General features: G+C 41.9%; 1 protein-coding gene across 2 annotated transcripts in view; it reads right to left on the bottom strand.

Annotated features, from left to right (window-relative positions):
• The window catches only part of LOC115153948 (zinc finger protein 438), a 90,587-nt gene extending 78,792 nt beyond the window's left edge, over positions 1-11,795 (bottom strand). For both annotated transcript variants that reach the window (XM_029699668.1, XM_029699660.1), the window contains exon 1: positions 11,692-11,795. The gene's annotated coding sequence lies outside the window, so the exon portion shown is untranslated. The remainder of the gene's footprint in view (positions 1-11,691) is intronic.
• Between the last annotated feature and the right edge of the window lie 1,962 nt (positions 11,796-13,757).

The following is a 13,757-nucleotide window of genomic DNA, read 5'->3' as shown; positions in this document are numbered from 1 at the left end:
TATCCACATACCCTATATATATATGAATGTATCATTAGCAACACATGCTATTCGTAGCTATGAAATATACAGGCTGTGGTCCAGTCAATAGAGAGATCGGAGTAGGCCTATTTGTCCACATGCTGCTCATGGAAAGCAAAATAAAAGCGATTTGGTAAGGATATCACCCTGGAACAAAACATCTTCATTGTTTTGTCTTGGGCTAAGATTTTAAATGGCTCTTCCTTAGTGGAAAGTTCCCCCTTTTCCACCCTGCCATCATAAATCCACCTCAGTGAATCACATTATAGGCCTCCCTCTCTTGGTGTGTCCTCAGAAACACTGAGTGTGCATATTCAATGTTTCTCCTCACATTTATGCCTAGGCCAACTGCCATTCATCTGACTGAATTCAGTTATTTTCTCTGTCATCATGAAATAGGAAATGCAATGTTTTAAGGGGAACATGTTTACAACATCTATATTATAATATGCTGCGCATTCTAAGCTGCGGGAGGATCTACAATTTTGTACCGATATCCTTCATTTTAGAATCAAAAGAAGCGTGCTGTCCTCTTACATTCCACTGGCCACTTTATAATGGGCTGGGTTTTGTATTTATTTTGTTTTTTACGGTTTCTGTGTTTGGAATGGCATGGTTATTATTGGAGCTGTCATAACGCAATTGATAAGCATTTGTAGGCCCATTTTGAATATGTAGAATGATGGCTAATTTAACCTTGCTACAGAATTGTTAACAGGATACAGTTGAAGTCAGAAGTTTACATACACCTTAGCCAAATAAATTTAACTCAGTTTTTCACAATTCCTGACATTTAATCCTAGTAAAAAATTCCCTGTCTTAGGTCAGTTAGGATCAACACTTCATTTTAAGAATGTGAAATGTCAGAATAATAGTAGAGAGAATGATTTATTTCAGCTTTTATTTCTTTCATCACATTCCCAGTGGGTGAGAAGTTTACATACACTCAATTAGTATTTGGTAGCATTGCTGTTAAATTGTTTAACTTGGGTCAAACGTTTTGGGTAGCCTTCCACAAGCTTCCCACAATAAGTTGGATGAATTTTGGCCCATTCCTCCTGACAGAGCTGGTGTAACGGAGTCAGGTTTGTAGGCATCCTTGCTCGCACACACTTTTTCAGTTCTGCCCACAAATATTCATTAGGATTGAGGTCAGGGCTTTGTGATGGCCACTCCAATACCTTGACTTTGTTGTCCTTAAGCCATTTTGCCACAACTTTGGAAGTATGCTTGGGGTCATTGTCCATTTGGAAGACCCATTTGCAACCAAGCTTTAACTTCCTGACTGATGTCTTGAGATGTTGCTTCAATATATCCACATAATTTTCCTGCCTCATGATGCCATCTATTTTGTGAAGTGCACCAATCCCTCGTGCAGCAAAGCACCCCCAGCAATGATGCTGCCACCACCGTGCTTCGCGGTTGGGATGGTGTTCTTCGGCTTGCTAGCTTCCTCCTTTTTCCTCCAAACATAACGATGGTCATTATGGCCAAACAATTCCATTTTTGTTTCATCAGACCAGAGGACATTTCTACAAAAAGTACGATCTTTGTCCCCATGTGCAGTTGCAAACCGTAGTCTGGCTTTTTTTATGGCGGTTTTGGAGCAGTGGCTTCTTCCTTGCTGAGCAGCCTTTCAGGTTATGTCGATTTAGAACTCGTTTAACTGCGGATATAGATCATTTTATACCCGTTTCCTCCATCTTCACAAGGTCCTTTAATGTTGTTCTAGGATTTATTTGCACTTTTCGCACCAAAGTACGTTCATCTCTAGGAGACAGAACGCGTCTCCTTCCTGAGCGGTATGACGGCTGTGTGGTTCCATGGTGTTTATACTTGCGTACCATTGTTTGTACAGATGAACGTGGTACCTTCAGGTGTTTGGAAATTGCTCCCAAGGATGAACCAGACTTGGAGGTCTACAATTTTTGTCTGAGGTCTTGGCTGATTTCTTTTGATTTCCCATGATGATTTCCCATGTCGTCAAGCAAAGAGGCACTGAGTTTCAAGGTAGGCCTTGAAATACATCCACAGATACACCTCTAATTGACTCAAATTATGCCAATTAGCCTATCAGAAGCTTCTAAAGCCATGACATCATTTTCTGGACTTTTCCAGCTGTTTGAAGGCACAGTCAATTTAGTGTATGTAAACTTCTGACCCACTGGAAATGTGATACAGTGAATTATAAGTGAAATAATCTGTCTGTTGGAAATATTACTTGTGTCATGCACAAAGTAAATGTCCTAACTGATTTGCCAAAACTAGTTTGTTAACAAGAAATTTGTGGAGTGGTTGAAAAACGAGTTTTAATGACTCCAACCTAAGTGTATGTAAACTTCCGACTTCAACTGTATGTGATTCTCCATACCCGTTACAAGTTCGCTAATGGAAAGCCTTGCATGGAATTTTTCAATTAACTTGTTAAAACCTGCTGGGGCTAGGGTGCAGTATTTTCACAGCCGGATGAAAAACGTACCCAATTTAAACAGGTTACTACTTTGGCCCAGAAAATAGAATATCATATGTTATTAGTAGATTTGGATAGAAAACACTCTGAAGTTTCTAAAACTGTTTGAATGGTGTCTGTGAGTATAACAGAACTCATATGGCAGGCAAAAAACCTGAGAAAAATTGAATCAGGAAGTGGGAGAAATTAGAAATGTATTTTTTATTTTGAATCCCTTGAAAAACTACAGTGACATAGGATTTACGTTGCACCTCCTAACTCTTCCATTGGCTGTCAACAATCTTTAGGAACTGGTTTCATCCGTCACCTTTTACCGGGCAGAAAATTGTGGCTCAGTCAATCACTGGCCAGTCTGAGGACAGGTGTCTTATGACGTGCGTGCATGTGACTTCGTTGTTTATAATTTTTCTTCTGGGATGAATACCTATTGCCCGGTTGTAAAATTATCGCAATTTTACGTTAAAAAATACCCTAAATGATTGATTGTAAACATCGTTTCACGTGTTTCTACAAACGGTAATGGAACCTTGAACATTTCGTCTATGGATTTGCGTCCACGCCACATGGCATTGTAAAGTGTTCTGGATGGGTCAACAAAACGGACGTATTTGGACATAAATGATGGACTTTGCAGAACAAATGAACATTTCTTGTGGAAGTGGGTGCCCATCCGAGTGCATTCCGCTGAAGATCAGCAAAGTAAATATTTTGAACATATTTTTAGAGATTTGTCGACGCTGTGGTTGTAGGCTAACTGTATAGCTTAGCATTGAAGGCTAAGTTCTGTACTCAGAATATTGAACAATGTGCTTTTTCCCGTAAAGTTATTTTGAAATCTGACAAAGTGGTTGCATAAAGGAGTAGATTATCTAATTCTTTAAATAATTGTTATACATTTTTTCAACGTTTATGAGTTCTTCTGTAAATGAAATGTGCCTATTCACCGGTGGTTATGGGGAGAAAACATTTTCTGAACGTCACGCGCCAATGTAAAAATTGGGTTTTTGGATATAAATATAAACTTGATCGAACAAAAAATGCATGCATTGTCTAACATGATGTCCTAGGAGTGTCATCTGATGAAGATTGTCAAAGGTTAGTGCTTCATTTTAGCTGTATATCTGGTTTTGTGATGGCTATCCGTGCTTGGAAAATTGCTTTTTTTTTTGCTAAGGTGCTATGCTAAAATAATTTATGTTTTGCTTTCACCGTAAAGCCTTTTTGAAATCGGACAATGTGATTGGATTAACGAGTAGAGTATCTTTAAAATGCCGTATAATACTTGAATTTTAATTTTGAGATGATTTTGTTTTGAATTTCGCGCCATGCTCTCTCACTGGTTGTTGTCCAACCAATCCCTTTAGCGGGATTGTATCCTCTAGAGGTTAACCTCTTATGGCTAGGGGGCAGTATTTACACGGCTGGATAAAAAACGTACCCGATTTAATCTGATTATTAGTCCTGCCCAGAAACTAGAATATGCATATAATTATTAGCTTTGGAGAGAAAACACTCCAAAGTTTCTAAAACTGTTTGAATGGTGTCTGTGAGTATAACAGAACTCCTATGGCAGGCAAAAACCCGAGAAGGTTCTGTTCAGGAAGTACCCTGTCTGACCATTTATTTGCTTTCTTTGACATCTCTTCCAAAAACTAAGGATCTCTGCTGTTACGTGACAATACCCACGTCTCCAATGGGCTCTCAGAGCCCGGGAAAAACAGGAGAGCAAAAGCTAAGTGGTCAATCAGTGGAGTAAGCCTTACGCTCGCGACCTGCCCCGCCCCCGGCTTTCGGTTTTCCCCTCAGTTTACAGACATGCAGATTCCCGGTCGGAATATTATCGCTTTTCTACGAGATAAATTGCATAAAAATTGGTTTTAAACAGCGGTTGACATGCTTCGAAGTACGGTAATGGAATATTTAGACATTTTTTGGCACTTTCTGCGCCATGCTCGTGACCGTGATATACCATTGGGAAAGTGTCTAGAACGCACGAACAAAACGTCGTTGATGGAACATAACGATAGATTATTTGGGACCAAACCAACATTTGTTATTGAAGTAGAAGTCCTGGGAGTGCATTCTGACGAAGAACAGGAAAGGTAATAACATTTTTCTTATAGGAAATGTGATTTTGGTGAAGGCTAAACTGGTTGGGTGTCTAAATAGCTAGCCCTGTGATGCCGGGCTATGTACTTAGAATATTGCAAAATGTGCTTCATCCGAAAAGCTATTTTAAAATCGGACATATCGAGTGCATAGAGGAGTTCTGTATCTATAATTCTTAAAATAATTTATGCTTTTTGTGAACGTTTATCGTGAGTAATTTAGTAAATTCACCGGAAGTGTTCGGTGGGAATGCTAGTTCTGAACGTCACATGCTAATGTAAAAAGCTGGTTTTTGATATAAATATGAACTTGATTGAACAGACATGCATGTATTGTATAACATAATGTCCTAGGTGTGTCATCTGATGAAGATCATAAAAGGTTAGTGCTGCATTTAGCTGTGGTTTTGTTTTTTGTGACATTATATGCTAGCTTGAAAAATTGGTGTCTGATTATTTCTGGCTGTGTACTCTGCTGACATAATCTAATGTTTTGCTTTCGCTGTAAAGCCTTTTTGAAATCGGCCAATGTGGTTAGATTAACGAGAGTCTTGTCTTTAAATAGCTGTAAAATAGTCAATATTTGAAAAGTGGAAGTTTTCAGATTTTAGAGGAGTTTGCATTTCGCGCCCCGCCCATCATTGGATATTGGAGCAGACCTTCCGCTAGCGGAACATCTAGATGTAAGAGGTTAACGAGAGAATCACTGATATGATGTCAGCTGGTCCTTTTGTGGCAGGGCTGAAATGCAGGGGAAATGTTTTTGGGGGGATTCAGTACATTTGAATGGCAAAGAGGGACTTTGCAATTAATTGCAATTCATCTGATCACTCTCCATAACATTCTGGAGTATATGCAAATTGCCATCATACAAACTGAGACAGCAGACTTTGTGAAAATGAATATTTGTGTCATTCTCAACTTTTGGCCACAACTCTACATCTGGCCCTTCTTTGGACACTGTGTTAACAAACCTCCAAATGAGCTTCAATGCCATACAACACTCCTTCCGTGGCCCCCAACTGCTCTTAAATGCTAGTAAAACTAAATGCATGCTCTTCAACCAATCGCTGCCACATCCACCCGCCCGACTAGCATCACTACTCTGGACGGTTCTGACTTAGAATATGTGGACAACTACAAATACCTAGGTGTCTGGTTAGACTGTAAACTCTCCTTCCAGACTCATATTAAGCATCTCCAATCCAAAATTAAATCTAGAATCGGCTTCCTATTTCGCACAAAGCCTCCTTCACTCATGCTGCCAAACATACCCTCGTAAAACTGACCGTCCTACCAATCCTTGACTTTGGCGATGTCATTTACAAAGAAAGCCTCCAACACTCTACTCGGACTACATCCAATTTGCTAGCACAGTGCCATCCGTTTTGTCACCAAAACCTCATATACTACCCACCACTGCAACCTGTATGCTCTCGTTGGCTGGCCCTCGCTACGTATCCGTCGCCAAACCCACTGGCTCCAGGTCATCCATAAGTCTTTGCTAGGTAAAGCCCCGCCTTATCTCAGCTCACTGGTCACCATAACAACACCCATCCGTAGCACGCGCTCCAGCAGGTATATTTCACTGGTCATCCCCAAAGCCAACACCTCTTTTGGCCACCTTTCCTACCAGTTCTCTGCTGCCAATGACTGAAATGAACTGCAAATATCACTGACGCTGGAGACTTCGATCTCCCTCACTAACTTGAAGCATCAGCTGTCAGGGTAGCTTACCGATCACTGCACTTATACACAGCCCATCTGTAAATAGCACACCCAACTACCTCATCCACATATTGGTATTTTTTGGCTCTTTTGCACTCCAGTATCTTTACTTGCACATCATCATCTGCACATCTATCACTCCAGTGTTAATGCTAAATTGTAGTTATTTCGCCACTCTGGCCTGCTTATTGCCTTACCTCCCTAATCTTACTACATTTGCACACACTGTATATATATTTTTCTATTGTGCAATTGACTGTACGTTTGTTTATCCCGTGTAACTTTGTTGTTTTTGTCGCACAGCTTTGGTTTATCTTGGCCAGGTCGCAGTTGTAAATGAGAACTTGTTCTTAACTGGCCTACCTGGTTAAATAAAGGTAAAATAACAAATAGGATGCACACCTGTAGTATGGCCTTTCTCATGTGATGATTTCACTTTCTCACTTCCGCTCAGGGAGGTATAATACTATTTGTTAGCGCAATGTTATAATGATGCACTAGCGCAGGGGTGGGCAAACTTTTTTGGGTCGAGGGCCACATCGGGATTTTGAAATTCAACGGCTGGCCGCATTTTTGGGGGACCAATTGTTTGTTCAAACAATTTGTAGGGGCCTCCTGGGTGGCCCATCGCAGTGCTTGAGGCGTCACTACAGACCCGGGTTTGATCCCAGGCTGTGTCACAGATGTCTGTGACTGGGAGACCCATGAGGCAGCGCACAATTGGTCCAGCATCGTCTGGATTAGGAGAGGGTTTGTCAGGCCGAAGATTTCCTTGTTCCCATCGCGTTCTAGCGACTCCTGTGGTGGGCCGGGCGCAGTGCACGCTGACACGGTAGCCGGGTGCACTGTGTCAAGAAGCAGTGCGGCTTGGCTGGGTCGTGTTTCGGAGGAGGCACGGCTCTCGACCTTCGCCTCTCCCGAGTCCCATTGCTGCTACTCCCGTACGGACAAGGCTGTAACTACCAATTGGATACCACGAAATTGGGGAGAAAAAAGTACTTTGCATACGCCTTGCACTAGCGGCACCCAGCCTTGCGGGCGGTAGATCATTGGATCTGGTTAATTAGATTGAATTGAAATTAGTCTTTGAGGACTGCAAATAGAAATAGTTTATTTATGCTTATTAATAAGCCATTGTCAACTTCCCGTCTGTGGTTATTTTGCTCACGGTCAATTGCTAACTGTCACCCTATGTATACATATGATTGATTTCGTACAGAAAAATACATTTGTTTAAAAATGCAACTGGGGCCATGTAAATAACTGTTAGGCTACTCATTTTGAATCCACCAGTGGCACCTTGTGTGACCATAAGTTTGTATGCGACCGGACAGGCACAATAAAATCATTTGGTTGCAAAAGTTACTAACCTGCCGTCAGCTAAAATGGCAAGGGAACTCCTCACTCTGTGCAAAGCGTCGATTTAATATCTCTCTGAGTTTTCACTGTTTTTTTGTAGAACCACCTGCAACTGGACACAGACATTTCTAAGATGCTTTTTTTCCAGAAATTCGAGAATGAACAAAGTATCGCCATTAACACAGGTGTGAGTGTTGACGAGGACAAGGCTGGAAATCACTCTGTCATGCTGATTGAGTTCGAATAACAGACTGGAAGCTTCAAAAGGAAGCTGGAATCATTGTTCTTCCTCTGTCAACCATGGTTACATGCAAGGAAACACGGGCCGTCATCATTGCTTTGCACAAAAAGGGCTTCACAGGCAAGGATATTGCTGCCAGTAAGATTGCACCTAAATCAACCATTTATCAGATCAAGAACTTCAAGGAGAGCGGTTCAATTGTTGTGGAGAAGGCTTCAGGCGCCCAAGAAAGTCCAGCAAGCGCCAGGACTGTCTCCTAAAGTTGATTCAGCTGCGGGATCGGGGCACCACCAGTACAGAGCTTGCTCAGGAATGGCAGCAGGCAGGTGTGAGTGCATCTGCACGCACAGTGAGGCAAAGACTTTTGGAGGATGGCCTGGTGTCAAGAAGGGCAGCAAAGAAGCCACTTCTCTCCAGGAAAAACATCAGGGACAGACTGATATTCTGCAAAAGGTACAGGGATTGGACTGCTGAAGACTGGGGTAAAGTAATTTTCTCTGATGAATCCCCTTTCCGATTGTTTTGGGCATCTGGAAAAAAAGCTTGTCCGGAGAAGACAAGGTGAGCGCTACCATCAGTCCTGTGTCATGCCAACAGTAAAGCATCCTGAGTCCATTCATGTGTGGGGTTGCTTCTCAGCCAAGGGAGTGGGCTCACTTACAATTTTGCCTAAGAACACAGCCATGAATAAAGAATGGTACCAACACATCCTCCGAGAGCAACTTCTCCCAACCATCCAGGAACAGTTTGGTAACAAACAATGCCTTTTCCAGCATGATGGACCACCTTGCCATAAGGCAAAAGTGATAACTAAGTGGCTCGGGGAACAAAACATCAATATTTTGGGTCCATGGCCAGGAAACTCCCCAGACCTTAATCCCATTGAGAACTTGTGGTCAATCCTCAAGAGGCAGGTGGACAAACAAAAACCCACAAATTCTGACAAACTCCAAGCATTGATTATGCAAGAATGGGCTGCCATCAGTCAGGATGTGGCCCAGAAGTTAATTGACAGCATGCCAGGGCGGATTGCAGAGGTCTTGAAAAAGAAGAGTCAACACTGCAAATATTGACTCTTTGCATCAACTTCATGTAATTGTCAATAAAAGCCTTTGACACTTATAAAATGCTTGTAATTATACTTCAGTATTGCATAGTAACATCTGACAAAAATATCTAAAGACACTGAAGCAGCAAACTTTGTGGAAATTAATATTTGTGTCATTCAAAATTTTGTCCACGACTGTATACAGAATGGTGTCGTCTGCGTAGAGGTGGATCAGATAATCACCAGCAGCAAGAGCAACATCATTGACATATACAGAGGAAAGAGTCGGCCCGAGAATTTAACCCTGTGGCAACTCCATAGAGACTGCCAGAGGTCCGGACAACAGGCCAACCAATCTGACACACTGAACTCTATCTGAGAAGTAGTTGGTGAACCAGGCGAGGCAGTCATTTGAAAAACCAATGCTATTGAGTCTGCCGATAAGAACGCGGTGATTGACACAGTCGAAAGCCTTGGCCAGGAAATGGTCAGTGATCTGTTTGTTAACTCGGCTTTTGAAGACTTTAGAAAGGCAGGGCAGGATGGATATAGGTCTGTAAGAGTTTGGGTCTAGAGTGTCTCCCCTTTTGAAGAGGGGGATGACCGCAGCAGCTTTCCAATCTTTAGGGATCTCAGACGATACGAAAGAGAGGTTGAACAGGCTAGTAATAGGGGTTGCAACAATTGCGGCGGATATTTTTAGAAAGAGAGGGTCCAGATTGTCTAACCCAGCTGATTTGTCAGTGTCCATATTTTGCAGCTGTTTCAGATCATCAACTATCGGGTTTTGGGTGAAGGAGAAGCAGGGGGGGGGGGCTTGGGCAGGTTGCTGCGGGGGGTGCAGAGCTGTTGGCCGGGGTAGGGATAGCCAGGTGGAAAGCATGGCCGGCCATAGAAAAATGCTTATTGAAATGATCGATTAGCGTAGATTTATCGGTGGTGACAGTGTTTCCTAATGCAGTGGCAGCTGGGAGGAGGTGCTCTTATTCTCCATGGACTTTACACTGTCCCAAAACCTTTTGGAATTAGTGCTACAGGATGCAAATTTCTGTTTGAAAAAGCTAGCCTTTGCTTTCCTAACTGACTGTGTATATTGGTTCCTGACTTCCCTGAAAAGTTGCATATCACGGGGGCTATTCGATGCTAATGCAATACACCACAGGATGTTTTTGTGCTGGCAGTCAAGTCAGGAATGAACCAGGGGCTGTTCTTAGTTCTACATTTTTTGAACGGGGCATGCTTATTTAAAGAACAACCAGGCATCCTCTACTGACGGGATGAGGTCAATATCCTTCCAGGATACTCGGGCCAGGTCGATTAGAAAGGCCTGCTCGCTGAAGTATTTTTGGGAGCGTTTGACCGCGGACCCATTACGGACACAGGCAATGAGGGAGTGATCGTTGAGATCCTGGTTGAAGACAGCAGAGGTGTATTTGGAGGGCAAGTTGGTCGGGATGAGGGTGCCCATGTTTACAGATTTAGGGTTGTACCTGGTAGGTTCCTTGATAATTTGTGTGAGATTGAGGGCATCTAGCTTACATTGTAGGATGGCCGGGGTGTTAAGCATATCCCAGTTTAGGTCACCTAACAGCACGAACTCTGAAAATGGATGGGGGCAATCAATTCACATATGGTGTCCAGGGCACAGCTGGGGGCTGAGGGGGGTCTATAACAAGCTGCAACAGTGAGAGACTTATTTCTGGAAAGGTGGATTTTTAAAATTAGAAGCTTGAACTGTTTGGACACAGACCTGGATAGTAAGACAGAACTCTGCTGGCAACTCTACCCCCTTTGGCAGTTCTATCTTGACAGAAAATGATGTAGTTGGGGATGGAGATTTCTGAATTTTTGGTAGCCTTCCTATTTTCTCTTCTTGCAAAACCACTTACGGCACAAGTAGTGAACGTTTCTGTTTAGAATTTTTCAACAAATGATTCAATGTGCCTATTCAACCGTGGCACTGGGGATTTATCTACAGTCCACTATCAGTTCCACTGTATCTCTCTGGCACCTGCACAGGTAGATGTAGCCACGCAGTTACATGATTCCTATCATATTGCTTTTCCAATTGCAAATACGAATGGCAAAATAAAGCTAGTCTGTTTTCTTATGTTGGCTGATCGTGAAGGTGCCATGGACGAAATACTGACCTATATGACGGTTGTCACTAGTTACCACAGCCACAAAATCAAACCCCGCCTATTTCTACAATGTATCTTCTTAAAATGTGATTTAAACCTAACATTAACCACATTGTTAACCTGTATGCCTAACCTAAAATTCAGACCAAAACAACAACAAAAGACATTTTACGATCGAGCCAATTTTGACTTTGTGGCTGTGGTAACTAGAGGAAACCCTTATGCATTATGACATGACTTGATACATGACCTAGTCTACTGTAGCTAAATGCATGGCACAAAAAGAATATGCACGACTTTCATGTTTGAAAATCAGTTGAAATCACACATTCACAGCTATTTCGCACACCTAAACACACTGGTTATACACTGGTAGCGTGTTTTTCCTGATATTCAATGTTATGAAAAGGCCAAAGAAGCCTGCTATCGCTCCCTCTGTATCCTTACTTTCCTATTGGCTGAAATTAACATCGTTATATCATTGCACAGCAAGCTCATTACCATTGGGATTTATTTTCTATTGGCAACGGTGAAAGGCTTAGACGAAATTGTAGAGTTACTTTCAGACATCTCACCTGTATCCCTGGTTGTTTTGGAGGCTTCTTCGTTAATTTGTCAATTGCGACATATTCATTTCTTGTAGAACGGCAGACCTTCATAACTGTTTGTCTACAGCCATTTTGAGCTGTACCTCGAGCTAAAGATGACGGGGGAGAGAGTAGTAAGTCGCTGCTCTTTCAATCAAAATCTTACTCAAATTTATGTTGGTAATAGTGAGACAAATAGAAACTGAATACATCGTTTGATTTTATTTCGATTTTTTTCATGCATTTTGTAAAGAATGGAATGTGTTACAATCGCATAGTTCCCGAAACCCCCTTTTTGAGTGAAATGGTATGTCTCTTAGAATACTCGGTTAGCTCGTCAAATGTAGCCAATCAGCGACGTTGAAATGTAATCCTCCAAATTATCAATATAAAGGGGATTTGACGCTTGCAAGTACAGTAGAGGTATAATGATAAAACATTTCAGACAGTTTTTTCATCTTCAATCAGTATTTGAATTGACCATTATGAACAGCCCTGCAATGCTCTGTGCTCCCGGTCAAGATCTGTGCATACACAATATAATAAGTAGCCTATGCTGTCCTGTTTTAGAATTAAATGTGAGTTTCACATAGGCATGGGTTGTGTTACTGTAGTTGAACCGCAAACAGTTTGGGCGTAGTCATTCTTTTTCATATTTTTCTATTACACAACACAGTAGGTTATATCAAATTATGAGAATCCTTATCTTGTGTTACAGTAGTAATACTGGTAGTATAGTATAGCCGTAGGCTATTCTGATGACAGTTTCCATTATAGAAGCACACCATGTTGCTTCGTCAAAGTGTAGGCTATTCTGTTCCACAAACAAACAACTCCCTGATGGTGTAGAACAATATGCTGCTGCCTCCCTGGATGTATTCAAGCATGATGTTATTAGTTTTGCTGGGATCAGAGTCACTTCAGGCTACACGTGTCCTGTTCAGTTAACCGCTGTCACAGCCTGTAGTGTATGGTCCCTGGCAGGTGGTGTTGCTCACTGCTGTGGCGGTGTAGTGAGGCAGAGCGAGAGAGGCTTTTCACAGTCTGAGGAATCGCCTTCACACACGCATGCACATGCATTGCACACACACATTCTCTCGATCAGTCCCACATGCAAAATATAGTGTTACAGATGTTATTATCGAATACACATATTACAGGCTGAAGCATGGTTTGCTTCCTATAGGATGTTGTTACTGTTGGTGCAACACAGTTACAGGTAATGTATAATGAATGATGTGGTGCTGTGTTGTTATATTTCATGCTGATTGCGACCAGAGGCAGCTTATCAATATTTCACATCTCCCAAAGCAGGAAGTGAAAAATATAGGTGACTAGCTTCTAATGAAATACTGAGGAAGCATACATTTTTCCCTCAGACATACTGTATTATTACCGAGAACAGATAACTATGCACAGAGATCCTATTAAATTACTAATATGTTCTAATATGTAATTATATGTTACTATTGCCATTTGAGCAGGACCTGGCTTAGAGGTCCTGTGCCTATGAACAATAGACTTAAAACAGTTGAAAAGTAGGTGGCACTTTACTAGTTTTTGGGTTCAATACCTTAATCTTTGCTTCATTTTTATTTATTTATTTATTGTAATTTAGCAGACGTTCTTATCCAGAGCGACTTACAGGAGCAATTAGGTTAAGTGCCTTGCTCAAGCGCACATCAACAGATTTTTCACCGAGTCGGCTGGAGGATTTGAACCAGCGACCTTTCGATTATTGACCCAATGCTCTTAATCTGTAGGTGAAGGTAATTCTATTTACCTTCATCACTAAATAGAATTAAGAATGGGCTGTGCTGTGGCAGTAATGACAGTATTGATCAGCTCACAGAAACCCTTTCAGGCTGGTAATCACAAAGCAGCTTCTGTGGATGGAGGGATAGGGTGAAGGAGGAGTGAGACAGACCGATATGTGGTTTGCCCATTTAGTCAGGTAATCCTTACCCATTACGAGTCAGATACATGCCTACATAGCTGCCTGATAGGGCACCATCTTACAGTGTACCTTTCTCTGCTCTTTATCTCACCACTAT

The sequence above is a fragment of the Salmo trutta genome, chromosome 2 (genome assembly GCF_901001165.1).
Source record: "Salmo trutta chromosome 2, fSalTru1.1, whole genome shotgun sequence".
NCBI classification, from domain to species: Eukaryota; Metazoa; Chordata; class Actinopteri; order Salmoniformes; family Salmonidae; genus Salmo; species Salmo trutta.
Note: the sequence above shows the minus strand (reverse complement) of the source record. Positions and strands in the feature narration are given on the sequence as shown.